This window comes from Sciurus vulgaris (assembly GCF_902686455.1).
Source record: "Sciurus vulgaris genome assembly, chromosome: 3".
NCBI lineage: Eukaryota > Metazoa > Chordata > Mammalia > Rodentia > Sciuridae > Sciurus > Sciurus vulgaris.
Genome location: NC_136463.1, coordinates 112,567,961 through 112,593,655, shown reverse-complemented (window position 1 = coordinate 112,593,655; position 25,695 = coordinate 112,567,961). Strand labels below are relative to the sequence as shown.

Sequence of the window (25,695 nt, the reverse complement as noted above, 5' to 3'; positions counted from 1 at the left end):
CTTTATTTTAAAAGCCATATGACCTTGGTGTCCCAGAAGCACAGAGTGGCCATGACAGAAGGAATAAGGGAGAAACTACCATTATTGAACACCATGTCATACAGCTTCATGCTTTATACAAATGTTTCATCAACTACCCACAAATTGAAGTAAGCCTCATTATCTTTTCTACAGCTGAGTAAAGCAGGTCTGAAGATACTAAATAACTTTCCCAAGATGACAACCAGCAAGCAGGAAGGAGGAAAATAACTGTGTGTGGTGTCAAGATCCATGCTTTTTTCCCCCCAGCTACTCAGGCAAGAGAGGAGATATTAACCAGTCTAGATTTCTCAGTTTTCCTATGCCCTGCTTTTCTTAATGCCAATTTATGGAATAACTTGAAATAGCATAATTTTCTGTGATCATTCCTACATCACTTGCCCAAAGCAGCACCCCTCTGGTCGTTGTTACCAAGATAAGTTAGGCATAACTTCCCTACACTAATGAATAACATAGAAGTTTTGCCAGTCCCTATTCATGGCATACATGTACTAATTAGATACCCTCTAGGCCTCGAGTAATGACGTAATTTACCATCCAAGCAGGGACACTTTGGAGATGAAATGGAGTGCTATTAATGACCTCATTGGCCAGGTGTGGTGCCACATACCTATAATTCCAGCTACCAGGAGCCTGAGGCAGGAGGATCACAAGTTTGAGGCCAGCCTGGGCAACTTAGCAAGACCCTGTCTCCAAATAAAAATAAAAGGGATTGAAGATATAGCTCAGTGGTAGTGCTTGCCTAGCATGCTCAAGGCCCTGGATTCAATCCCCAGTACTGCAAAATAATAATAATAACAATAATAATAATAACAACAACAATAAACAAAAAACATGCTGGGCATACTGGAATGCCTGGCCACCCTCTTAGGATAAACTGTAACCAAACTAATATCTCCTATGGACAAGGATGCTACAAATAGTCTAGCCTGAACTAAACGCTGTGCAAAACGAGATAACAAGGATTGTGGGGAAGACAAGCTAGGTGTGCCAAACACCGAACTCGGTGTCCCACTAGCAGTTGCTGCATTTCTGGACCTGGTGGTGAAAATGAGAAGGTAGTTGAATGTCACTTATAATTAGAATGATCCTTATACCCATTCCTTGAGGTAGTGGCACTTCAACTTCAGCATGCTTAAGAATCACCACTAACTTTTATCTACAGTACAGATCCCTGAACTCTCTTAGAGATGCTGAAAAAGTTGTCTGAGGTATACCCAGGAAACTACTTTTGGTTTTTTGTTTGTTTTGTTTTGTTTTTGGTACCAGGGATTGATCCCACGAGTGCTTAACCACTGAGCCACATCCCCAGCCCTTTTTAATATTTTATTTGGAGACAGGGTTTCGATAAATTGTTGAAGGCTTCACTAAATAGCTGAGGCTGGCTTTGAACTCACACTCCTCCTGCCTCAGCCTCTTGAGCTGGTGGGATTACAGACATGTGCCACCTGCAGGAATCTATATTTTAACAATGCTCATATAAAGATTTTAATCTAAAAAAAAAAGAAAAGAAAAAGATTTTAATCTATTCACCATAAGGAAATAGTAAATATTTGAGGAGCTAGGTATGTTTAGCCTCATTTAAACATCGTACAATATATACATGTATTGAAATATCTCTTAGTACTCCATAAATACATACGATTTTTATGCTCATATATCAGTTAAAAAATAAATTTAATTTAAAAGTCCAAAAAGGAAAGAAAATAGTTCTATCTAGGTAATTTATGAACTACCATGGGAGGAAAAGCAGTCTTCTTTGATACAAAGTGTTTGCATGCTCACTCTATAAAGACAGGCAGAAGTTCAAAGAAAGACCCTGCAGGACTCAATAAAACCACCATTTACAACAATAGGATTTCTTCACAGATATCTCCTGTATGATCTTGATCACTATTTGAATCAAATAATTTAAACCATGTTAACTTTTTTTATTGGGGGGAGTGCTGGGAATTGAATCAGAGCCTCACATGTGCTAAGTGCACACTCTACTACTGAGCTATACTCCCAGCCCCTTGAGCTATGTTAATATTATAATTACTTAGTATAGATTCTTAGCCACACATATATGAAATGTGTGTGTGTGTGTGTGTTGTGCACTTGTGTGTTATGTTTATGTTGGATTCAAAAAATGAGGAGACATTTATGCTTTCTTATAACCACAGTAGTGAGAGCTGCTGTAAATTGACCAATGCACTTGTGCCAGTCATTTATCTACATTACCTTGAGGGTAAGTCATGTGACCTCTGTTTTATACATGATGGACCCCAGGCTCAGAGAAGTTGGGTGACTTGCCTGAAACCTCACAGGTAGGAACTGGCAGAACTGCAATTTGAAAGCAGGTCAGCTGCCTCACACTTGAAATATTTAGGGAACTCATAAGCACCCTGTGAATACTGAAAAATACTTGTTGGAAGGCCACATCATGATGTGAGCTAGCATGACCTTTCTAGAATGACAATTCCTAGACAGAGAGAAGACCTGAATGGTGGCTTTGAAACACGCTGAGGCATTTTTTGATATAAAAAAGGCTGGATAAAGTCAATTATTGGTTCACATTTGGGACGGTTCAGAGTACAGCTAACCATTTTCCAGGCTTGCCTTTGGATTTATTTCTCTTTTGTTGGCTGTGCTGCTGCTCCACTCTTTATTCATATTTTCAAGGAAACACAAGCACAGAGAATGTCTCTAATTGCACTCCCATCCTGCAGTGCGCCTGCTCCTTCAGAGCTCCACGGGCTGGTTCCATACGCAGCTCGTGTGGAAGGGCTGGTGGCAGCTGCAAGTTGGTGTGTGACACATTGAGTAGTCATATTTCTCTTCTCTGTGGCCCTCCAAAGCCCTTTCCAACATAACTTTTCCCCATCTGTTCTCGTTTGCACTGCATAATAGGGGACAGGTTTTGGAACTTGGGATTCAAAAAAAAAAAAAAAAAAACATTAAGAGAAAATAAAAATGAGATGGAATTTGAGTAGAAAGAAACTCACTGGCTTCCACCCTCCTTCCTCAGTTGCTGGGATCATTACCAGAGTATTAAATTGATCAGGTTTTTAGTCTAGTTGATTCTCTTTATGTAGTAGTGGAAAAATGTGTGAGAGAGCATCTTAAAATCTCTTTAACTGTCTGCATAGCCGTAAGACAGACAGCATGGCGGAATCATTAGCAGATCAGCCTTGCCCCGTATCTGACAAAGTTTTCCATATTTGCTTAGAAGTGCTGATAAGTTACCCTAATTGTCTCCTGCCTAAAGTTCTTCATCTATAAAATGGATGCCTGATGGGATTTTCAGAATATTTAGAAAGAGGATTTTCCAAAGTGCCATAAGCTCACCTCTGTGCATGTATGAATGATTTTGGAAATGATAGGAATATCTTTAAATTTTGACAGTAATAAATGTATTCAAATATGTAATAGAGAAAACTACCTGCCCATAGCCCAATATACCCCCAATTTCACAGGTATTTTTTCTTAGAATGAAGTTAAACTAGGCATTAAGTTTAAAACTGAACATACTTGATGAAGAATATTCAGTAAATAATAAATGTTAATATGGCAAAACAAAATGAGTACAAGAGTGTTGCTTAGAAAGCAAGTGGAGCAGAGCAGAGATTCTTCTGTTCTTTCCTTATGTTTTTTGAAAAGTTTTAGTGTGTGGGCCTCAAATTCCCAGTGTAGGGTTAATTACGATTCTTGGGTCATGGTGCCTGATCATCTTTGTATGGTAGGGGCTTATGATCCTTTTTGGATCACAGACCTCTTTGAGAATCTGATGAAAGTTGTGGGAAAATGTTTATTCCCATATACAAACTTTTGTAGAATTTCTGGGTTTTTATGCCCATTTGACATCCATTTGTGAACTCCTGGAGGTTTGGGGAGCTTATATTGAAGGTGATATCCACTTGTTTCTCTGCTTTCTTGAGATCGTAGGTTAACGGTCAAGCTGTTAGGTCATATCCTCTATATTTTTGCAAGGCACACCCTCTTCCCTCACTGCAAGCCCAGAGGAAACCACCCAGCCTGCTGCCTATGAGTATGTATGTGGTACAGCAAATATTTACTTCTCCACTTAGCCCCATCACGACTTTTTAAAAAAATATATATATACTTCAATTATTTCTGTAGTTGGGACCTATTGTGTTTATCAGCTCAACTCCTCGTCCTTGGGAGCTGCAGCTTCCCACCCCAACAAAGTGGTACCTTTGAGAGCTGCCATTCCTCACCGGCCTCTTTTCCAACTGGTCCAGAGACAGGAAACTGCCCCAAGTGAGACCAATCAACATCTCTCTGCTTTCCACTGCAGAACTTGGAAAAAGAAGTACATGATAGAAAACTCAGGAGAGAGGTCTTATTTGTTAAATCTGAAGAGAAGAGTGCCAGGTGCACATGGGGTTTCTATAAATGTCTCTGATGATATTGATTTCTTCCGCAGACTTCTGTGGAGCTGAAAAAATTTTTTATTTATTTATTTATTTATTTATTGATACTGGGGATCAGACCCAGGGGTGTTTTACCACAGAGCTACATCTTTTATTTTGAAACAGAGTCCTACTAAATTGCTGAGAGTCTCACTAAATTGCTGAAGGGTGAATTTCCTTTCCTCCTGCCTCTGCCTCCCGAGTTGCTGTGATTACAGGCATTTGCTAATAAGCCTGACTGGAGCTGAAAATGTTTTTGGAATTCTCTTCTGAATCTACCACCATGATTCTCCACCTTTTCCTTCATATAACTATTTATTTATTTAGATACCAGGTATTGAACTCAGGGTACTTAACTGTTGAGCCACATCTCTAGTCATTTTTTTATATTTTATTTAGGGACAGAGTTTCACAAAGTTGCTAATGCTGACTTTGAACTTGCCATCCTCCTGACTCAGCCTCCCCAGCTGATGGGATTATAGGCATGTGTCACTGTACCCAGCATACCCAGTTATTTATAAGAAAGGTAGGAAAAATGTCAATCAGAAGAATAATGGTAACCCCCAGGATTGTGGAATGTACTGTACCACTGAATGTACTGTACCACCCCGTTGTAGGTAATGTGCATGTTCTCAGGTAATGTTCTCAGCTCCTTCAGAAGCAGGCAGAATTGTCTACTCTGCTTTATAGACAAGCAAACTTATAGAATCAGAAAGTGCTGGAACCAGTATACAGATCCAAGACTACCTTATTCCATGTCCGGCAACTATTTCCTCTTTTACATTTTTTAGTAGGTAATTTATTCACAAAGTCTTTAGCTCTGTTCAAAACAGTCAAACATCTTGCCCTGTCGTTTGCTTCCTATAATTTCCATGCCTTCACCCTATCTCTGAGAATTTTGCCCAATTATGTTAGCCAATATAGATTGTATTTTACATTTACTTCCTTTTTTTTTTTTTTTTTTGGTATTGGGGATTGAACTCAGGGGGCACTTAATGACTGAGTCACATTTCCAGCCCTTTTTATTTTTTATTTTGCGATAGACTTCACTAAGTTGTTCAGACCTCACTAAGTTGCTGAGGCTGACTTTGAACATGAGATTTTTCTGCCTCAGCCTCCAGAGTTGCTGGGATTACATACAGGAATGTGCCACCATGCCCAGATTGCTTCCTTCTTTTTTAACTGAAATTGTAGTATACAATCCATTTTTGTATCCTTGCAGTAATTTTTTTTAATTTACCAATATTTTGAGGAGCTTAGTTCTTACAAATACATTAGAAACTTCCATATTATTATTTTTAAAAGCTTTATATTATTCCACTGTAAGGATGTATCATAATTTAGCAACTCAGTATACTATTGCTGGACATTTAGCATTTTTTTCATTCTTTGCTTTTCTATACAGTACTGCAATGCAAACCTTGTACGTGCATCATTTTATAATCAGGTAAGGATGGGGGAGAAAATATTCTTTGAATAGAATTGCAAGGTCAAAGTATATGTACATTTATAATTTTACAAGAAAAAGTCAAATTGCTCTCTGCAGACCACCAGCTACTTTGACTAAAATGTATGAGAATAACTTGAAGTATTCTTGATGATTTCCACCCTCACAGCTTAAAGATTATCCTATTGCTGGTATGGTGGTGCATGCCTATAATCCCAGCAACTGGGGAAACTGAGACAGGAGGATCTAGGTCAATCTCAGCAATTCAGCATGAGGCCCTCAACAACTTAGTGAGACGCTGTCTCAAAAAAAAAAAAAAAAAAAAAAAGAAGAAGAAAAAAAAAAAAGGTGGTGATGTAACTGTAGTATCTCAGTGGTAAAGTGCCCCTGGGTTCATCCCCAGTAGAAAGAAAAATTTTTTAAAAAGTCTTATCTTCTTTCAATTTGCTTTACTCAAAAGAAAAAACAAAAGGCTTATATTTAGTTTCCTTCTCCCTCTCCTTTTCCCCCATGAACACAGAGATAGACTTTTTTCTGTTGTGCATTTCCTCCTACTTTCCTTAGAGCTCCCTCTAACTTCCAAAGGAGACTAGGAGGATAAATGGTTTAAGGGCTTGTCTGGTACACTGTCAGCAAGTCAGTCCTGCTTAATCACTCAACCAACAAACAGATGGTTGCTTTCCAAGCCATATACACTGAGCCTTTTTGGGGGGTTTCCAACATCTCCCTGCTCCCCTCTCCCAATGGTCCCTCCCACCAGCCACTGTCAGGGGCCCCCACCACAAAGGCCCCTGCCTCCAAACTTCCTAATGGTTTCCACCCATTACATCTTTGCCCACCACCCCCATGTATTCTTCACATTCTTTGAAGGTTAATGACCTTGTGGAAATCTAAATCAGTCCCTCTTCAGGAAGTGGTAAAAATCCCTTGGAATAACAGAAACAAGTTTTAAAAGAGTTCTTGAGTTTATCTGTATTTCAAACTAATTAAAGAAACCATAATATGCAAAAAATTCAAGATGATATAACGAGCAATGACCAAAATCTGATAAGTTTGCATGGATACCGTCCCTTATGAACAATCAAAAAAAGCCTAGAAGAAGAACAGAAGCATCACCCACTCTCTCTCCTTCACAAGCTCATGTCCCTTCTCCTTTAAGTCATTTTAGAAACCAATTATTTAGAAAAGAACCAGAAGCAGTATCCTTTTTGTAGTAATAAAGCTTTGTTTTCACAGGAACTTAAGTTCAGTTCAGAAACTTTCAAACATGGTTTTAAAGGTTTTTGTGACTCAACTGTTAGTGAATCACACAAAAGGGGCCTTTATTAATAAGCATATTCTGTTCATTACAGAGAAATGAAAGCTTCAGAATAATTCACCAAATGTTTAAAGAGAAAACAAAAACAATGTGGTAAACATATCAGGACTTGATGAGCTGTCTAGGTAATTGGTTGTTTCTGTGCACCTGGTTCCAAAGACAATATTTAATGTGTAATCTGTTTCATTTGCTTGGGGAAGTAAGTGTAACCCTACCCCCTGGATCACATCTGCATTAAAATGAGGGGAGGCAGAGTCTCCTTTTAGTGAGTGGAAATTTATGCACATGAGTTGTCTTTTACATGGAGACAGCAATTATACCCCTAGAAATGCAGTCTGTGGGAGAAAATGACATATTCAAGGCTGGGGAACAAAAGCCTAATGCTAAGGGGACATTAACAAGGTTGGGAACCCCCTCCCAACAATTAACATGATCATTTACAAAATCTGCAATCTATAAAATTATTTTTAAAACATGTTTTTCAAAACAATGTGGTTTTTTTCTCTTATTTAAAAAAAGAAAAAAATCCGTAGCAACCACACAGAATCTGTTTGCTACTCCACCGTAGCAGCAATGTTTTAAAACCTCTTAAGATATGTCTGAAGATTGAAATCAACAAACACCACGGAGTGGCAGGGGGCCCTTGGACTAACAGCCTTGTAAGAACAGAAGTGAAAGTGTGTCCAAGAATTGTTCACTTTCATGAGGAAGTTGTGCTTGAAAGTGATAATCCTTAGTCACAGAAAGACTTAAATATATATGTGTGTGTGTGTGTGTGTGTGTGTGTGTGTGTGTGTGTGTGTGTGTGTAAGTAAAAGCCTCTATTAACCCAAACTGCTTATTTTAATGATTTGTTGAATTTATTGGTTGACTTTATTAAAGTCTTTTAAAGGACAAAGCTGGAGCCATTGAAATGGATTTAAGTTTTGCTTCTCCCATCTTTAGAGATTTAAAAAAATGGATAAGGAAGGGGATGTAGCTCAGTGGTAGAGCTGCTTACCTAGCAGTCATGAGGCCCCCAGCACCTTATATTTAAAAAGAGAGAGCAACTTAGTGAGGCCCTAAGCAACTTTGCGAGACCCTATCTTAAAGTAAAAAGGATTGGGGATGTGGCTGGGTACGAAGCCATGGGTAGATTGTACCATGGATCATCCCTGGTACAAAAAAAAAAAAAAAAAAAGAGAGAGAGAGAGAATAAAAGAAAGAAATGGCTAGGAAAGGATATGGATGTGTTTTTGGCCTTCATTTCCTCTGTGTCCTCTCCACCTTCCTGCTTCCTGGCCAAATAGAAAGGTTTTATTTCACATATCGCACTATTTCATGCACTAGTTGTATCTCCAATAGAAAACTATATGCCCTGCTTAGCTAAGAGAAAATACAGTAAATCAATAGAACCTATTATTTGTTTTTGAGTTTTTCCAAGTTTTTAATGCTTACTCTTAATTTTCAGAAGTCATATTTTCAGAATAATTTTATGCGCATAATTTTTTTGCTCGATTACTTTTGCTTCAAATTTTGAGTAAAAGCACTAGTACTTTTTATTGATCTATTATGAGACTTGTTTATTTATTTTGGTTTTAGGAAAACTTAAGTTTTTCAATTAACATCTAGAAAGTAACATCTAGAGAGTAAGTTCAATAGACTAGGTATCAAGAAAAGAAAACTGGGCTGGGAATGTGGCTCAGTGATAGAGCACTGACTCACACATGTCAGGCAGTGGGCTAAATACCCAGTGCCATATTAAATTTTAGGGTCATATTAAATAATATTATAGTGCCCACAGCTGTAATCCCAGCCCGTTGGGGAGGCTGAGCCAAAAGGATCTCAAGTTTGAGGTCAGTCTCAATTTAGCGAGAATTCAAACAATTTAGCAAAATTGTCTCAAAATAAAGATAAAAAGGCTGGAGTTGTAGCTTAGAGCCCCTGGGCTCAATCCCCACTACCTAAATAAATAAATAAATAATTTAAAACAAGAAAAATGGAAGAAGAAATGTGTACATTCTAAATCCTAACTGTTGGGAACTACTAGGACTTATAAATAAATATAGAAGAAGATTTTAAAATGTTTCTAATATTTTCTTAATCACCAGAAACTTAGACGACAAAGATTGTAAAATGGTAGTATATATGGGAAAGGGCATGATAGAATTGAATTAGAAGACTTGAATTCTACTTTATATTGATTAATTACTTCTATAGGGAGGATTCACTGGAGACTTTCAAGACTTATTTCTTTAACAGTTGAAAAACTATTAAAATAGAGGTGGAACACACAGACATGGTTTCATCTACAAATTATTTCACTCTCATTATCAACATTGTCATAATAACAAAAATGGGTAGAGGAAAAGACGGGAGGGCTAACTGGTTTGAATATTAACAGAGGGGCTGGGGATTTAGTTCAGTTGGTAGAGTGCTTGCCTTGTAAACACGAGGCCCTAGGTTCAATCCTCAGCACTGAAAAAAAAAAAAAAAAAAAAAAAAAAAATATATATATATATATATATATATAAACAGAGGCATTAAAGACCACCAGTCAAATGCAATGAGTGGTTATTGTCTGGATCTGGATTTGACAAAAGACCTTTCTAAGAAAATATCAGCAATTAAAATCTGAATTGGGGATCAGATAAAACCAAAGAATAATTCAGTTTGTTAGGTGTGTTAATGGCATTACAGTTACATAAGAAAATGTGTCTTAGAGATGCTCACTGAAACATTTAGGGATGAAATGACTGAAATGATGGATGGCTGAAATTTACTTTAAAAATACAAGGGGAAAAAAAAAAGGAATGGGGAACAGATGAATTCTGTGCTGACCTTGATCAACCTTCAGTTGGCGATAGATATGTGGGGTTTATTATACCATTTTTACCTTTCTTTCTTTTCTTATGGTACTTAGGAGTGAACACAGAAATGGCAAATGCGTTTTACCACTGATTACATTCCCAACCATTTTTACTTTTCAATCTGAAACAGGATCTCACTAAATTGCTCAGACTGGCCTTGAACTTCTGATCCTCCCACCTCAGCCTCTCAGGTAGCTGGGATTTGAATATACTTCCTCTCCCCTTCTTTTTGTTCATATTTGAAACTTTTTATTAAGCAGGAACACAAACATCATCAAATCCTTTAAAAAAAAAAAAAAGATGGAGGTTGTAATAAATTAGTTTTAAAGAAAATTCCATCATTTTATTCCAAAGGCCTGATAATGATGACTGATAAAGCAACTTTTTGCTTTATTTTAAAAATCAAGTAGTATCTAATTAACAGTGTTTGATTATTAAATTTCTCTGGTACCTGCTATGTAGTGAGCTAAGAATCAAAAGAAAGCAGACAATTTTCTGTGGTAAAACTTCTGATGAACACTTGATTTATTACCAAATCTACACTTGATTTGTCAGCAGGAAACTCTGCACCTTTCTCCAACGGAAAGCTGCTAGCAGCCCTGTGAGAGGTCCTTGGGCAGCCTCTGCTCTATGCTGTTTCCATCATCAAATTGACTTTCCTATCTCTTTATACCCAATAGGTTACATGGCCATTTTCTATACAGGTCTAATTATGGTCACCATCATCTTTGTCCCTCACTGTATGAACATTTCTTTCTATTCGGAAGAGATTTAGGTGTTTTCATTTTTTGAAACTCCAATTTGTTAGATGTGATCAGTAATATTAGTTGTTAAAGAGTGGGACGTTTATTTCCTTCATTCCAAACTGAATCTCTGTGCTAGAAACTGGAGGATTTGGTAACCTTTTGTATTCGGCAGTTGAACATTAGGCGGTACTGACTCAGTCAAACTTCGGACTGTTCATTGGTTTGAAAACTAATGTTTGTCAAAGAGAAAATTAAAGTGAAAATTTTATACTCTTGTACCATTTGGGCCAGGATTAATGTTAATCTGTGTAGGTATGGATAAATTTGGTTGAACACAATTTTTGGCTACTTAGGAAGACTACAACTTATTTAATGCACTTTTTATGTCATTGGTTGCATATACTATATTATTTTAGAAACTTGGGATGATATTGTCAAGCAGTTATTTTATCAAAATAGAAGGACTTTTGATCAGGTGCAGTGGAACATGCTTGTAATCCCAGCTACTTGGGAGGCTGAGACTAGAGGATCACAAATTAGAGGCCAGCCTGAGAAATTCAGCAAAACCCTGTCTCAAAATAAAAAAATAAAAAGGGCTGGAGATGTAGTTCAGTAGTACACTGCTTCTGGGTTTATTTCCAAGTACAACAAAAAATAAATAAACAAATAAATAATAAAAAAATAAGATTTAAAAAAATAACTTTGCAAGTAGTCTTCTCCCTCATTCCTAGTGATTTTTTCAGTACAATAAAAATGAAAAAAGGTCTCCCCAAAAGGCAGAAACAATAAACAGAAATCAAGTTAATCTTTTTTCTTTGTTTTACAGCACTGGAGATGGAATCTAGGACCTCATGCATACTTAGCAAGCATTCTACTATGGAGCAATGCTTGCTTAGTCCCAAGTTTATCATTAAAAGTTATTGATAGATTGGAACTTCTACCTGGTCATTCCTCTGCAAAAAAAAAGAAAGAAGAGAAAGAATCCTAATACTCTTATCATTAAAAATACTAACCTTTCAATAGAGTTACAGGCAAAAGACATTAACTGGAAAGAAAATTAGAAAAAAAAAATGGTTAATACATTTATGAACAAGGTACATTATCATTAATAATCAAATAAATGCAAACTAAAACAGGTAACTCCCCCCACTTTCCAGTGCTGGTGAAAGAACCTAGGATCTCACATATGCTAGACAAGTGCTCTACCACGGAACTACCACCTTATCCCCAATGATAACTTTCAAAATTTTAAAATAACTTTTTAAATTTTCCAAGTAGGCAAGAATAATAAAGGGTATGGTGACAAAGACAAGGAAGGACGTGGTGAGGTGAACAAATCACAGGAAAGAGCTCTAATTGCTCAGCAATTGAAAATAAGCTCCAGATTCCCACTTTTAGGAATTTATCCTAAGGAAATAATGAGATGTGGTCAGGAGTCGTTGAATATCCATAGATTTTATCCAAAAACTGTACTCTAAAAGAATGTCCAGTGAGTACTCATAATACAATTGAGATAAAAGAATCTATGTGTTTTTATATATGATACATGAATATGAATAGAAAAGACCAAGAGGAAATTATCCAAAACATTAAATCTGATTACAGTGGACTGTACAATTAAGTGATTCTTTACTTTCTTCGAAGTGCTTTTGTCTATTTCCTCTACATATTTACTTTCATAGTAAAAATTGTTTTCTCTTTCTTTCTTTCTTTTTTTGGTCCACAGCAGTATTACTTTTAATAGCCAAATGTCATCAGGTGATGAATACACAAACAAAATGCCTTACAATGAAATATTTTTCAGCCATAAAAAGGAATGAAGTACTGGTAAATGCTGCAACATGGATGAACCCTGAAAACATCATGCCATGTGAAAGAAGTCAGACATGAGAGGTCACACGTATTTCTAATAGATGTTTATTCTATTAATAACTTTTGTGAAACTTCAAAAATGTAAAATGAGGGGGGAAGTGCTGGGGAGGGATATTGGCCAAATTATATTGTTATATTGTGTATTGTGTGCATGTATGAATATGAAACAAATCTCATCAGCATGTGCAACTATAATGCACCAATACAAAATTGTGGGGAAAATATGTAAAACAAGCACAAAAAGCATAAATATGGTAAGAGACTGCTAATGGGTACAGGGTTTCTTTTTGGGATGACGAAAATGTTTTGACATTGATTTCAAATTATTTACTTATACTTTCTTAGTGTTTATTTTATTGTTTAAAAAATATGATACTGCTGGGCATGGTGATGCATGCCAATAACCCAGCTACTTGTGAGGTTGAGGCAGGAGGATCTCAAGTTGAAGGCCAGTCTGGGCAACTTTGTGAGACCCTGTCTCAAATCAAATTAAAACAAACAAACAAACCAAAAAGGCTAGAGAGGTAGCTCAATGGTAAACCTCCCAGGACTAGGAGAAAAAATTGATTGCAGTGATAGTTGCAAAATCTGAATATAAAAACCATTTAACTGTTTACTTCAAGTGGGTGAGTTATATGGTATGTAAATTTAGCTCAACAAAGTTGTTATAAAAATAGGGGGTGGAGATTTAGCTTAGTGGTAGAGCGCTTGCCTAATGCCTGTAACCCCAGGTTCGATTCCCCCACCCCACACACAAGAGCATAAAGATCAGCTGTACTGACATCATCCAGTATTACCACTGTCAGCATCTTAGTACATCACCTTCCAAACTCGTTTCCTGTGCATCATACATGCTTGTTTAAAAAAACAAAAGCTGAGTCAGATCATGCATGCCATTTTAAAAGATTTTAAAATTACAACGTGTATAATATCATAGTCAGAAAGTAAAATTGGATTGAGTGGTGGCTAGGAGAACCAAGGTCTAGCTCCAGCCTTGCCTAAAATAGTTGCAAGGCCTTGAGGAGACACATGAATTCCACGGACAAACTTTTCAAGTGTAAAAGGCAGGGTTGGGATTAGATGAGGGCTTTCTTCTTCTCCCATCTAAGTTGAGTTCAGTGCCTCCTTGAAGGGGTGGCACGATAAAAATAAATTTGGGTGTAAAAATTTGTCATAGTAAAGACTATCAATAGAGGATTGATAATCTTCAAGATACATTGTTACTTTAATTAAAAAAAAAAGAGAGAGAACAGAGTGTATATGTAGCATGTTACCATCTGTGTTAAAGCCAAAGAGAATACATGAATACTTTTATATGCCTAGAACATTTCTGTAAGGATACATGGAAGCTGGCATCAATGAGAAGAACTGGGCATTTGGGAAGTAATACAGGTCCTAGACTTTCCCTTTCCTATACAATATATACTTTTGTACTTATGTATTACTATTTTTATTTTGGTGCTGGAAAAGCAACCCATGGTCTCTGGCATGCTAAGCAAATATTGTACCATAGTACCACTGAGTTATACCCCATATCTTCTTTTTTTTTTTTAGTGATGCTGGGGAATAGAACCCTTGTCCTTGTGTATGCTAGACAATCACTCTACCATTGGGCTATGTCCTCAGCCCTTGCAGCATTGTGTGTGTGTTCATTGTGTTACTGAGGATTGAATTTAGGGACTTTACTTCTGAGCAACACCCCCAGCCCTTTTAACTTCTTATTTTGAGACAGGGCCCCGTTTGCCCAGGCTAGTCTCAAACTTGTGTTCCTTCTGCCTCAGCCTCCAAAGTAGCTGGGATTACTGGCATGCTCCCTCATTTTTTTAAACGATAAAATAAATATTAGGGAAAAAAATCTTATAAACAAACAAATATAGATGTCTTGGAGGAGTGATAAGTGATATAAATCAAACCTGTCACTCACTTCCTTGCTGAAACCCTTTTAATCATGCCCGTGATTTGTGAGACCTGCATGATTTGGCCAGGTCACTTCAATGCTCTTTTGTGGTTTTTGATGAAGTTTCACTCCACTTCACTTAAACTGGTCTTGTGCAAACTCCTCAATATCTAAGGTGAATCTTTATCCTCAGAAAGATCAAATGCAGCCTCAGTCACATCAGATAATTAGCCTTTTAATAATTTCCACTAAGGTTGAGAAATTTCACATCTGAGAGACCTCCAAAATGCAGCCCACCCCTGACTCCAGAGCTGAGGAAAAAGTAGGCTCCATAATCTGAAGTTACTTGTATAAGGTCACACGGCTAGTTCTTCACTATATGTAATTAACCTTAGCAGCTGCTCTCTGGAGTTTCATTCAACAAAAGTAGGTTAATAAAAAGGAAGCCTTTGGATTTTAGATATTGGTGGAATTGGGGCTACATTAGGACTTAGAAAATTAATTTGATTTCTTATCTATGAAAATGTCTTCATGATGCCAGTGCTCAGAGGAACCAACGAGGAAAAGAGGAAAATGAATGTTCCCTAAAAATGAAAATCTGCCATGATGCTGGGTTCTAAACAACCACACAGTGATGTTTAAAATGTATTTGTTTAATTTGAGGAAGAAATTAATTTGAACTTCCTGAGGGCTTCATAAGGACTTGTTTTAGAAATCCATATATAGATAGTGTAGCTACATTCACCGTACTTAAGTAAATTAGAAACTTGAGGAGCTCCAGAATGTGAAGACCATGGAAAGGTTCAAGGGCATCTAGCCCTCAAGGTCACAAGGAAGTGGGTCAGAAGGAGCTCAGAAGCAGGAAAAGAATTACATGCAGGCTCTGAATTATTTTATTTTTTATTTTTATTTTTGGTACTGGGTATTCAACCCAGGGGTGTTCTACCACTAAGCTACATCCCTAGCCTTTTTTATTTTGAGACAGAGTTTCACTAAGTTGCTGAGGCTGGCCTGGAACTTGCAATCCTTCTGCCTCAGCCTCTGGGGTTTCTAAAATTAGAGGAACCCACCACCATGCCTGGTAGACTCTGAATTATTTGGGAAATTTCCTTCTGAAAAACAAAAACAAAAACAAAAGGACCTAACAGTAGAGTACAAAAATGCCAAATTTCAATTGCATTCTACATACGCTGCCTGCCAGTTCACAAATATATATCTGTATGTATTCCTCATTAGATTTTTTTCATGACTGTCAGGCCCTTTAAAAGCATGTGCATTTCTATTTTTATAATATTTATTACTTCTGCTTGTAAAAGTAATGTTAAAGAACCACTGGAACTGAGACATGTATAAAGAAAAAAATTAGGAGCACCCTTCCGCTTTGTGTGGAAGGCTGCATATCCTGTTTGCAAAATGCTTGCTGAGCTAAAGCCTTGTTTTGTATCTAAAAAAAAAAAAAACAATAAAATAATAAGGAAAGAAGAAGAAAATAAATCAGCCACAATCCATAAGTAGTGAAGATCCTGACATATTTTCTTGTAGTCTTTTTTCTTTGTGTATAAGTGAACTTGAGGGATGAATGTGTTTATAAGAGTTTTGGAATTGCAATATTACATTTATGTTCAATTTTTTCAATTTGTTTTATTATTGTCATTTCCAAAGTTACTGGATGATGATTATGCTTTTACACAAATCTTTTTTGCGATTGATGATTATTTTTACAGCATAAATTCCTGAAATGGTATTAAAGTGTCAAAGGGTATAAATATTTTTAAGATGTTTGATACATACCACCTAATTGTCTTCCAGAAATTGTTATTCCAGTTTATAGTCTCCACAGCGCTGTCCTTTGTAAAGTCAATCTTACCAACAGATATGCTCAATTACATGAAATAATTGATGAAATATTATTTTTTTGTTGTTGTTATTGTTGCTTGCTTGTTTTGCTGGTACTATGGATTAAACCCAGGGGCATAGTAACTCTGAGCTACATCACAGTCCTTTTTTACTTTGAGACAGGGTTTTGCTAAGGTTGCACAAGCTGGCCTGGAACTTGCCATCCTCCTGCCTCAGCCTCTGGAGTAGCTGAGATTACAGGCCTGTGCCCATGTACCAAGTGCCAATAAGCTCTTGAATGACTTATACACCTTGAGTGACTGATACACCTGAAAAGTTTAACTTGAAGATAAACCAATGTCTGTCCTGACAGATTTGTGCCTTTTTAGGGAAAAGGGTGCCAAGCCTGATATGATTTTTAGTGATCCTTTTAGCTTATGATTTTTGTCTTTCACCCCCTACTCTTCTGATCTGGTAAATTGCATCTTCAGAATACGATATTGGTTTTCTGGGGGTTTTAGGATTAGGACTAAATTTCAGACCTCAAGGCCTTTTAATTCATCATTCCCTAAGAATAGTTATGATGCAAATGGGTCAGTTTTTCTCACATTTGAGTAATATGTAGACACCTTTAAAAGGAAAAATAAAAAGCTTATGGACCTTCAGACCTTGGTCCTTATGCTATTTTTATTAAAATATCATTTAAATAAGTTTCATGTTCTTATTGGTACATAAATAGCAAAAAAGACTGTGGGGTCATCGTAAACACTGTTGTAGACATTCGTATGATCTAGAATATGCATAATTGTTTATTTCTTTAATGTGGCATTTAAAAAAAAAAACATTGTAGTTTAAGCAAAAGCACAAATTTCATGGATTCAAAGAGAACTTGGAGACCACCTCAGAATGTATATCCTGGTTCCAGCTTAACAAAACAGAAACTGGAGACTCACTTTACCATAAATCACATCTAACTATCAAACTTGGCTTTTTTTTTTTTTTTTAAGTAGTGCTAGGGAATGGACTGGTACCAGGGCCATGTTCATGCATGCCAGGCAAGTGCTCTATCACTGAACAACATTTCCAGGCCTTTTTATTTTATTTTGAGACAAGGTCTCACTAAGTTGCTGAGGCTGACCTCGAACTTGTGATCTTCCTACCTCAGCCTCTGGAGAAACAGATTACAGGTGTGGGCCTCCAGCAAGTCACATTTTTTCTAAGCTGACTGGATGCCTACCCAGTCTTCAGTGCTCAACTTCAATGTGAACAATTACTAATGTAAACTAATATGCATATGCTTGTAACTACTACAGAACTATGAAATACAAAGTAAACATGAACAAGAGTATAGAACTAATGGTTCAGATAAACCTTATTTGTTGAGACAGATGATGTTGTTTTGCTAAACAAAATTGTCTGCTCATATCCACAAACACCCTATTATTGCCTGCTAGGAAGAGGGTCTTTTGTTTTGCATGCCCATTACTGAATGAACAGATATCAGAATTTGTTTATTCTCTCAACCATTAATTTTTATTTTTCTTCAAGAAACTTTTAGAAATTGAACTGTAGCACATCAATCCCTCAGGATTTTCATTAATAACACCAGCTTTCGAACATCCCAACAATCCTTTGAAAGAATTTGTTTCTGGAAGCTGGTAAAACCAAGCTAATATTTGATTTATGGGTTTTAATACAACATGTTCTTTCTTTTTTCTTCCCATTGTTAGAGGTCAATCTCAGAGATTTACACATACTAGCAAGGGCTCTACCACCAAACTATATCCCTAGCCCCAAACATCTTCCTTTATTCCATTATGAAATGAAACTTTCACTGGAACCAAAAAGAAATGGCTTAAAAATGAAAACTACTCCATGTAGTTATTTAAGTATTTTAAATGAAATGATTTTTAAGGATTACAATTTCTATGCTGTCTCATTTGTTGCTTATAGGTCTAAAAATTTAACTATAAAAGAGAAGTGGTGTGCAAAATTTTATAGAATAATTTCCCTCAGTTTTTATAAAAAAATATCATACAGGACTCTTAGGTTGTTCAAGACCCTATTTCCTAATAGTTTTTGAGAGCTGTTGACTTTTAGAAATGAACATGTTGATCTGGGCGTAAAGGAGGAGGATATGCAGAAAACAGAAGAGGTGCCAATTCACAATGCAGCAGGCAATTAATTAAGAAGAGTCGTGCTCCTTGAAACATATGATCGAGGAGATCTGAGAATCTTAGAATAACAGAAAATGTGTTTCCTCCAAGTTACTTTACTGGTGTATTTCCCATCAGTTTTAAATCAATGTACTAAATCTTGGGGTAAGGCACTGGTTCTAACAGGGAGCAATTTGCACCCTAGGAGACATCTGTCAATATGTGACTGTCACAGCTAGGGAGGAGTTTGTCCTATTGGCATCTAGTGGATACAGGTTGAGGATACTGCTAACATCTTTCAATGCAGAGGGTAACATGTCAATTATCCAGCCAAAAGTGTCAACTGGGCCAAAGTTGAGAAATCCTGTATTAAGGTGTTAAAGCCTAAAGGCTGTATCCTTGAGTGTGGAGGGATGATAGTATCTTAGTGTAGCCTCATGCTTTACACAATCTATAGTAGAAAGTTAAAAGCACTACCCAGAATCCTCCCTTACAGTGTCCTGGAACACAAGTTAGTCACAGGAGGGTCCTAAGGTAGAGTTTTGCACTGAGCCAGCTACACAATAAGACCATTTCCAAAAACCAAAACCAAAATCAAAACCAAAAAACTGCATAAGGAGCAAATGAAATAGTTCAAAGCATAACAATACTCATCGATTCATTTATTCACTTACTCAGCAAACCTTTATTAAGCACTCACATGTACCATTCTGCTAGGCATGATGATACATGATGAACACAATCAAACCTGGTTCCTGCCCTCGTGGAGCTTACAGCCTAGAGGGTACTGTAAAGAAGGCTATCAAAAGAGACCAGTTTATTAAAAGAGGACTCTATAAATATGTACGATGGAAAAACAGCAGTTTGAAAAGCATTCATATGTATTCTCATTTGAACTGTACAACCATCTTAGGAGAAAGCCTTTAATTCCTTATTAGGTTAAAAGTGTGCACAAGGTTAAAACGGATTTTAAGTAGCAGGGCTGACACTTCAGCCAAGTGACATTGTTATTATTGTTCCATAGGGCAGGAATACATACAGGCAGTCTTCCTTTGATTTGACCTGGAATTTTTTCTCCTGATCCCCACCAAACATATATGTATAAAGTCCCTGTCCTTATTGAAAACAAAACAAAACAAAAGAACACAAAATGCCCCCAAACTTCTCCATCTTTTTGTTTACTTAATGCCTGGGGATTTCCCCCGCTAGTTGCTCCTTGTATATATACCTGTTTCTAACTAGATTGTAAACTCCTGACCTGAAGGATCAGATCTTCCATTTCCTTTGCAACCTTTTGCAGTACTGCAGTCACCCAGTAAATGCCCTCTGCATGAATGGACCTGTAGAGATAAAAATATTTTATGGTATTCCCATTTATTGGTGTCATGCTTTTATTTTGCTTTGTGCTAGGGTATACACTATAGGCTTCTAGAGGGCAGAGAAAATGGCATAGTGCTTCCTTACACTCAGCAGGCACCATGCAAAATTTGATCCTTGCCTGTCTTTTTGATGCTCTGGATAATGCTAGCATACTGGGGTGTTTTTGAGTATCCAAGGATCTGGGTTGTCAGCCTCTTGGCGGTGGGGAATGTTCCTTCCTTTGCATTGTAAACTCCCATGGCGCCTAGGACAGGGCTAGATAACTGCAGAAGTCCACCCCCACTCCCAGATTTATTTTTATTGCCAAGGAAGCCGACAGCGAAAATGGCAAAGGCTTGCATAACCCAGACCTTGCGAGGAAATGAACAAAGTGGAAAGGGATTTGAAGGCAGGTCAGAAATGGCCTGGATGAGAATGTGAAGGTTCTCTCAGAATCCAACCTAAGCTGACAAGCAGGATTCGAGATGCTGGAGGCCCGCAGCTCCCGGGCCCAGGAGCCCGCCCGCCCGCCGGCCTCGCGCGCCCCCGGGAGCTGTCCAGACGGCCCCGCCCGCGCCTACCTGGGCACTCACCCGCGCCGCGCGGCCTCTCCTCCTCCCACCCCGGCCGCAGGAGCCCGGCTCGGGCCTGCCCCGCCGCCTCCGAGGAGCCCCGCGGGCGGCGCGCTCGCAGCGTCTTCCCGGCCCGGCGGCCAGCCACCGACCGGCTAGACAGCGCCCGGCGCGCCGGGGGCGGCGCGGTCAGGCTCGGCGGGGCTCGGCGGGCTCGCCCCGGGCCGGGCGCCTGCAGGGGGCGCGGGGACGGCCCCGCCCCGCTGCCTTCCCTCTCCCTCCCGGCTCCCTGGATCCGCGCCGGGAGGAAATGATGTGTTGCTGCCTGGTTAATCACAGCTCCAGACACTCATTGGCCGAGCGCTCCGCAGCCACTTCCTCCTCCTCCTCCCGCTCCTCCCGCTCCGGCTCCTGCTCTTTGCAGCCGCCGCCGCCGCAGCCTACCCCTCGGCGCTGGGGGAACTTTTCTACTCTCTGTGACCGTCTCCCCCACCGCCCCCGGGGCAGCCCCCACCCGGCGCTCCCGCCCTGCCCGCGGCTGTCCTCCCAGCCCGAGCCTCTGCGCCTCGGGAAGTTTATTCCGCCCGCCCTCCTCCCCTTCCTCCTCCTCCTCTTGCTCTTCACCCCGCCTCCCCTCCCTCCCCCGGCTCTTTCCCCCGGGTGGCTGCCGCTGCCGCTGCCGCCGCTGCCGCTGCCAGCCTGCTCCTCCGCCAGCCGCGCCGGCCTGAGGCTGTGAAGCCCCTGGCCTCACACGCCGCTCCGCTGCAGCCGCCGCCGCAGCCGTCACTCGGGGCCGGCCGCCGGCCCTCGGCCCCGCAGAGTTCCGGGCTCCCTCGCCGGCTGCACCGCCCCGCCCCGCCCCGCGCCCGCCGGGGCCGCCCGCCCCGCGCCGCCCCGCGCCGCGCCGACCTGCAGCGCCTGGCTGCCTCGCGCACTCCGCCTCCCCCGGCTCTGCCCCCGGCCGCGGCGGGACCAGAGGTGAGAGCAGGTCGTCGGCCGCGCTGCCGGAGCCGGGAGGATTGAGGGAGGAGGGCGCCTAGCGGGAGAAGAGACAGGGATTGGGGGTGGGAGGGTGGGCGTCTGCGGTGCCTCCCCCTCGCTTTCATTCCTTTCTCCCCCAAGCCTGATCCCCTCTCGGTGTGGGGAGCAGTCGCGGAACAAAACTGTCTTGCCTTGGGCCTGAACTGCTGGTGGGATATGGGGGAGGGCAGAGGCATGGAGCAGGGGTCTCGGCTTTGCACTGGGCGTGTGTGTAGGTGTGTTGTGAACTCCTTCAGGGTGTGCGCCTCTGACTTATAAATCGATCTGGCCATTCGGCCGGGGGCTCACCTTCCTAGCTGAGCTTGGTAGAGAGTAAAGAGATGGGCGAATCACCCCCACCCTCAAAATATCCATCCCTTCCAAGAGGAATTTTCTGCTGGAGAGACAGCCAATAAACTCTGCTCAACTCCCTCCCTCCCTCCGTTCTTCCTAGCTGCAGTTTCAAAAAGCTTCAAAGCCAGGAATGTGGGATTCATCTTCCGATCCCCAGAAGGCAAATGTGGTTACAGATGTTGCACGGTACTTTGCCAAGTTTAAAACCCTTCCTTCAACACTGTAACCAAAACAGTGAGGCTAGAACCTTGGGCGCGCTGGGGAGAATGTGGGCCTCTGAGGTCGCTGGATTCAGACTTCCGTCGGGTTCTAGACTGGCTCAGCCCTGTCCAGTTTGTGCCAGATACGTCTCCCACCCCCTCCCCATTTTCCCTGGAGTTTTGAACGCTCCTTGCATGGGAGAGAAGCTGTGGAGGAAGCTACTTGGGGAAGAAAACATTCCACTTAGCAGAAAAGTCTGGGTTAAAAAGTTGTCATTAATTGGACTTTTGGAGAGAGGTAGAAGGTAGTACAATGGATTTGTTCCTTTTATTGGGCTTTTTTTTTTTTTTTTCTTTTTTGAGGCATGGGTGATAGGTCTTAGAGATGGGAAAAGGGACCAACCCTGGACATGTTTTGTATATTTGTGAAGAGAACCTCGAATGGAGACATTATCCATTGATTTTAAAGAATCCTGTCCCAGGGATACAGACTACTCTGACAGCCCAAGGGAAGGCGGTGGCAAAAAATAGACACCACCTCCCTTTTCCCCCAAAAAAATTCTTCCTGGAAAGGTGGTGTTAAGAAATTTCAGAGATGGGCTGATCCAAGTGTCGGGCCTTAAATGGAAACACTATAGTATGTCCTGGCACTTGTCTCTGGAGGTGGGTTGCTGGCCAGGGGCCCAGGCTTGGGCAGCCAGCAGACACTAGACTTGTGCTGACCTCAGACACCAGCTTGCCATGCAGCTTTACAGTGTGCAGACTGCTTAAGTATGAAATATGGGCCTCACCCATGTCATTAATGGGGACAGTGGGGTCAGGAGGTTATTTTAGGACTGGATAGGATCTGGATCACCATCTCCTAGGATCAGATCATTTTGTGATTCAGTTACTTTTGTTTTCTGCCTTGGAATTTTTTTAAAATGGAAGTATTTTTAAGTTGAAATGTATGCCTTAAGTTGACATATTTTGCGTTGAAAAATAGCATTTCTTCTGTTACCCCTGATGCAAATACTCAAAAATGGTGAGCGATGTTGAGATAATTATGGACAGATGACATATTAAGGACTGGATGGTGCAGTGATTGGATTCACACTCTTCTTTTCCAGATGTATTGCTGATTTTAATTTGAAAAGGAAAGAGTGGTTTTCAGTAAAACTTGATTTAGGTAGTATTCTTACAACTTTTGTGTCTTGGGAGAAAGTGATCATCTAAGTAGTTTCAAAGAGTGTTAAGGATGCAGAGTAAAAATGCTGTATTCAGAAATGGAATGAATTTTCAAAGTGAGAAATTTAATTCAATTAATAGCGTTGTAATGATTTTTTTTTCAAAGTAGTGATTTACCACATTTTATTCCTGCAGCTACATATGGGATAAGAGAGACAATCAGTAAATACAGTTTATGCCTCTGTCTTACCCAAGACTGGACTGGACTAGTCTGTGATGATCATGATAAACTTCTAGGCAATTCTTAGGGTTGGATTGAGTAGTCTAGCCTTTAAGGGAGGAGGAGACAGGACAGAAATGGATTTGAAAAATGATCCTACTCTTCAAGGTCACAAGGTGAAGATGGAATCAATGCTGGGACTGGGAGCTGTCCTTTGTGGCTTGTTAGGCTGTTGGATCCTTGTATCTTGATTTTTTTTATGAGAGGAGATCTCATGCCCAACTCATTAAGAATTATGGAGAAGAAAGCCATGGATGGTGGCAGAACCCTTTGATATGTGTGCGTGAATTTAATGACAGGATGATTTGGGTGTGTTGGATATGAGCCAGACACTGTTCAGCTCTTCACATATACTTCTTCACCACATTTCCACAACCATCACATGCTTTATTATTATTTTACCCTTCTACAATCAGAAATTGAGACTTGACAAGTTTAAATGATGGAATGGAGATTTGAACCAGAGGTCTTTGGTACTCTGGTAACCTTGTTCGGGTCTGCTGTTGCCAGTGATTCCTAAGCTTTGTTTATTCACACACTGTCTTCTTGAGTGTTCCATAACTAAGTTTCACTTAGTCTTTATTTACTATATTTTTTAAAGCATCAGTCCACCCTTCCTTTAAAAAAAAAAAAAACAAAAACACAAACTTATTATCTTTTTAGGAGGAAACTATTGCTGCCATATTTAGAAAGCCAACTCACTTTTTGGGAATAGGAGGTAATCTTCAAGATGCATTTAAACTTGTACCAAAACCTCAAATTCAGGATAATGATTACCTGGTATGTGTGTGGCCTGGGATAAGGGTGGACAAAGTAGGTGGAAGATACAGTATTGGTAATGTTCTGGTTTTTGGGTTGGGTGTTGGGTTCATGCATGCTGGTTTTATTTTTAGACTTTATAACCTACATATGTGACACATACTTTTTTTCATAAAATGATAAAATTAAACACATTATTATCATAATGATTACTTGGGGAATATTTCACTGCACTCTGCCAAGTATAGACAGCTTGGTGTCTTGTATAAAGTAGGCACGCAAGAACTATCGGCTGGTTAAGAAGACCCCAGGTAATAATTTTAAAGCCAGCTGATTTTTTGTTATACTTGAGTAAAGCTGAGGTATGTCACTTTCTTTATTGTCTCCTCCTTCCACTCTTATAGCCAGTGTTGTATCTAAAATGATAGCGTGGGCTGCAGTGGGGGGTTTCTCTTGAATTCTCTGCTTTTGAGGGCGACATGAGTTGGGCTGCAGCTGGTACTTCTCAGCATCACCTTGTCTTATATATCTAGTACTTGGGATGGGGCACAGAGTCCTGTCATGAAGTGTTAAAATGCTTTGGTTTTTACCCAGGGATAAAGTGACCATTCAGAGCTGGAAGTGGTATTTAAGTTTAAGCAGTGACTGGGTAAAATGTTAACAACATTAAACTGGTGAGGCTAGGAAATAAAGCCATCAGAGGTTTTAATTGGAATCCAGAGTCTCCTGTTTTATTTTCCCAGGCAAGTATTGGGCACTGTGGCTTTATTCCTGGAAATGAGGATTTGGAATTGGGTTTCCTGGTACAAAATGCCTTCTTTGATGTTTTGGAGTGAAAACTTTGTGTTTTTTTTTTCTGTGGCCAATTCCAGCTCTCAGAAGAACCAAACGGAAGATTTCCTTCTTTTTTAGCTGTTGACCAGAGACTGCTTTTGCTTGCCATGCTAGTTTAAGAATCAGAAGTTCCAAACCAGGATCTGTCTGTTGTAAAGGACACTCAAGTGAAAGAATCCCTTTGAAATCAAGTTAGTGTGGTTGGCACATCATTAACTTTGGTTCAGAGGAGATACTGATTTGCCACTCAAAATTAGCTAGTAGGAGACCCAACAAACAAAGAATATGGGGGAGGCTGGTGCTGTAGTTCATTGGCAGAGCACTTCTTGAGGTCCTGGGTTTGATTTCTTTAAAAAAAAAAAAAAAAAGAGAAAAAGAAAAGGAAAAAAAAAAAAAAAAAAAAAAAAAAAGAAAAAAAACAAACCAAAGAGACCCACTGACTTTATTTTTAAAGTTAAAACAGATATACCGCTGCCCAGTATTCAGGTTGACTGCACAGTCAAGTAATATTCTTTTGCTCCTCTAGGCAGTTCTGGAAATCTGAGCTTGTTTATAAGTCTGAAGGCTCTTATGCT

At 39.6% G+C, this 25,695-nt stretch overlaps 1 protein-coding gene and 1 long non-coding RNA gene across 5 annotated transcripts in view; one reads left to right on the top strand and one right to left on the bottom strand.

The window, feature by feature from the left end:
* Positions 1–20,799, bottom strand: part of LOC306656535 — a 48,570-nt gene extending 27,771 nt beyond the window's left edge. Inside the window, exons 1-4 of one of the 2 annotated variants that reach the window (XR_013762552.1) lie at positions 20,516–20,799; positions 19,834–19,915; positions 11,828–11,859; positions 4,237–4,341 (exon numbers count right to left, since the gene is read on the bottom strand). This is a non-coding gene — a long non-coding RNA (uncharacterized lncRNA). The remainder of the gene's footprint in view (positions 1–4,236; positions 4,342–11,827; positions 11,860–19,833; positions 19,916–20,515) is intronic. The other variant, XR_013762553.1, reaches the window with a different exon arrangement.
* A 447-nt stretch (positions 20,800–21,246) lies between these two features.
* ACVR1 (activin A receptor type 1) overlaps positions 21,247–25,695 on the top strand; it is a 118,570-nt gene continuing 114,121 nt past the window's right edge. For 2 of the 3 annotated variants that reach the window (XM_079131789.1, XM_079131788.1), the window contains exon 1: positions 21,344–21,484. The gene's annotated coding sequence lies outside the window, so the exon portion shown is untranslated. Of the gene's footprint in view, positions 21,485–25,695 lie in introns of all 3 variants that reach the window. The other variant, XM_079131792.1, reaches the window with a different exon arrangement.